This window comes from Canis lupus, chromosome 20 (genome assembly GCF_011100685.1).
Source record: "Canis lupus familiaris isolate Mischka breed German Shepherd chromosome 20, alternate assembly UU_Cfam_GSD_1.0, whole genome shotgun sequence".
Classification (NCBI taxonomy): domain Eukaryota; kingdom Metazoa; phylum Chordata; class Mammalia; order Carnivora; family Canidae; genus Canis; species Canis lupus.
In genome coordinates, this window is record NC_049241.1 from 31,401,721 (window position 1) to 31,405,450 (window position 3,730).

Genomic DNA, 3,730 nt, shown 5'->3' on the forward strand with positions numbered 1-3,730 from the left:
ACTGGTGGTTGTTATATTATTCTGCTCTTGTTATTTATAGTGGGGACAGGAAGACACATGCTTAGAGGTTGCAAAATCATGCCCACTGATGTGATTCATTTCTTCTCTCTTTCTCCTTTTTCATCTTTCTGCTTTTCCTTCTTAGTCTATATTAACCTCAAAGTATGCAAAATAAGCTTCTCTGTATTCAAGATTTTATAGGAGAGTAAGTCTAAATGTCTCATAGAAACCCAGAGAACTATTAAATACAATGAGACACTATCATAGGTTTCTCCAGGTAAAACTGAAGTAGCTCCAGATCCACCTAAGTTAAGTTCCAAGGATAGATTCTACATAAGACAACCTGAGTCACAAACCAACTTTTACATCCCAGCTTCTTATCAGGCTTTCCCCCATGGGATTGCTTGTGGGTGGACTGATTAAGGCTGAGATGGATGCTCCCAAGCTGATTGGGGCAGAGAGGCCACCCTATCAGAACCTGTGTCTCCTTTCCAGAGACAGTCATATGTCACAATTAGATTAGTTCTCAGGGCTGGAAATGCAATTCAACTGTCTGTAAGAACATCCCATGTAAGTTATCCTCTTGGCCCTGAGAAGCTTCATTAATCCGAGGAGGGGTGAACCAGGACTCCCCCCCGCCCCCCCCCCCACTTTATCTTACAACTTCCTGGAGCAACCTGCTTGCTCTGGGACACTTGCCATCTGAAGATAAGCAAATGCACATCAGTTTCCACTTCCCAGTCCTTGATAGTTAATATCGATTACATTTTATTAGGTGGCATGGGTGGTGCATCTCACACAGGTAGTAACAAGCCGTAGTCAGTCCATCCCTGATTCTGAGTCTGAAGGGTGTTGGCATGACTCCACTTTGCTCATAAAAAGGTCTACTGGATAAACACCAGGTGAGGAACCAACTGGCATATACACTTAAGCATCCAGAAATTCCTCCTTCCTTCCTGTCTGGAAATATCTAGAAATCCCTATAAACTTAAGAACAACTATCATGACTATAAACATAGTAAGCTATCTCCTGCTGTGTACCTATCCATATTCAGTGTAAGCTTTAAGGTCAAACACACCTTCCCAAACAAAAAATCCACATGCAGAAAGCTTTTGCTGACCTGACGACTTGATCTGAAGCACAGATTAATGGTCTTTAGTCTACTGCTGTTTTAGCCTTAGGATTCCCTTCCCTCTACCACTTTCATACAGAAGCTCTACATTGTGCTAGATAAACAGCTTGAGCCACCCTAAATAAAAAGATATGTTCTTGACCTCCTACCTTATTCCTTGTATCAGCTCCTGAGGTTCTTCTTTGGAATGTAAAGCAATCCTTAAAGGCCAATTTGAGAACCATACTATTCAAAAATCTACATGTCTACATCACCAAAGATCATAAGAACCCAGTTTTGTTCTCAGTGGAGAATGTTGGTCATCAGCCTTTACCCTCATTCAGTTCTATTGGGTCCTTGAAGAACCAAGACTTAGACTCATGGCTGTCTGCCCCTGGACAAGGGTGCATTCTGAAAGGGGGATGAGGGCTGCAATTCCACTCCTCTGTACCTTGGCACAGGGCTTCCTTCATCTAGAGGCAGGAACATATTTTCCTAGTTTGTACAAAGGCACATGGCAACAACTTCAGCTCATGCGTTGGGCTCTTTTGCTATATTCTGGAAGATACTTCCTTGATTAAGAGCAAGAAAATCCAAACACAGCAAAAAGAAGTGAGATCAGGAGAAACAGACAGGAAAAGCATTAACTGGAGGGCTGACATCAGATTTGGGACAAGGATCAAGTTCCGGAGCTTAGAGGGTTTTTCTCAAAGGAAATGTGAAATGTGCTTATTGTTGGTTTTTAAACAAATGTTTGATGGGCTTATTTTGTACGTGTTCTTGGTGCACTAACTAGGTTTTATACAAGCAGATGAAGAAATAATCTGAGTAAAAGACAGGTTTATTTAAGAGACTGGTCCAGTAGGAGATGCAATTCTTTCTCTGAGCCTTGCCACCCCCGAAGCTACCATCTAGGTCAGTTGGAAACTGCACGAAGGGAGCCTTACATGTGACTAAGACAAGCTCTGCTCACCCCGTTGACCCGCCATCTCCCAGACCACCAGGCACTGCAGAGTGGTGTTGCCCACTCATCAGGCAGGGCAGGTGCCCCCACTCTGCCTTGGGGAATTAATAACAGAGGTAAAAAAATGATTCACAATGTTTAATTATTCTTTAATTATACTCCACGGCATTACCTCTGCAAGGACTCTTAGAAGGGCCTGTCTTTATCCAGGAGAGTTAGAGGAGAAATTAAAGAATTTCTCTCCCAACTCTGTAGTGCATTCCAGGTTTGCATAGTTTTCCCATCAGTCCAGTTGGGCATGAAAAGACAGAAAAATGTTTTTCCCTCAAAAGCCCATTGGAGTGGAAGCCAGAAGGGGACTCTGAAAGTGATAATTAAAAAATCTATCCAGGCCTTTCAAGTTCTCTTGGGCTCAAGAATCCTTTTGTTTTCTTTCTTCCAGCATGTATAGCTTCTATCAGAGGTCCACAAAGAATGCCTATCAGAGCTGCTTTAATGCTGTGCAGCCGCCCAGGCCAGTACCTTAACAGGAAGGCAAGCTTCTTTCTCAGGGCATGGAGGGGTGGCCTCTAGCATCAGTGCACTGAGAGAACAGAGGGGGACATCTTCTGTTGATTAACTCTGGGTTCCAGGGATTTGGAAATGGGAGGGTCTTAGAATTCATCTAGCCAATATCTCATGATTCTATTATACTTTTGAAACATTTCATCCAGTATCGCTTAGGGCTGGGGAAAGGGTTGGCAATCTGACAAGCCCATCACGCTGCTTAGACACCTGTTTTCTTTAGCAGGCTGTTTTAATTTCAACAAGCCATTAATTCAACAGTTGCTTCCAAAGTAGGTTTGAATCCTACCTGTCACTTGCTGTCTGATCATGAGCAAGGAGGCTAATGTGCCTGAGCCTCCGTTTCCATATCTGTAAAATGGGAGTTAATAACAGTACTTAACTCTTATTATGAATTCAAATAGAATTTGTGATCTTGAAATAGGGCTCTGTAATATATTAAACATGTTTCATTATCTATCATAAATGGTAGTGATCTTTTTGACTATGGGTAGGGCATATACTACAATGCCTACTAATTAATAAATTAATGTCCATCTCTATTGTGTGTTTATCTCTGTATTTCTAGAGCATAACATGAGGCATAGCACATAGTAGGTCCTCAATAAGTATTTGATGAAGAGAGAATAAAAAAACATGTAAGATATAGTAGAGTGTGGCAAATGTAGGGATAGAGGGAAGCCCAGGGTGCTGAGGGAACAGAGGACAGCAGCTCTACTTCTTAGAAGCCATCTCTGTTAGGGTTGAACTAAGTCATTGGATTCCATGTGGGCTGTCTGGAGCAGCTCTCGGCAGTGGGTCCAGATCTTCAAGACAACCCTCTCAACCCTGATAGGATATGGTTTTCTTCCTCCTACTTCCTTGTTCATGTCCATCACTCTCCTCCCATCCCTCAATGAGAGCAGTGTCCTTATAACTGTGTGACCCCAAACTGGACAAAATAGTCCCATTGTGGCTGAGCAACCTTGACTTCAGCAGATGTGTTGGCTGTGACCAATGAAGCCAACATTCCCACTGCTTTCAGCAACCAACACTACTCTTGGAGTCCATGCAAGATGCCACCTCTTCCACACTTGGTTGACATATTTAT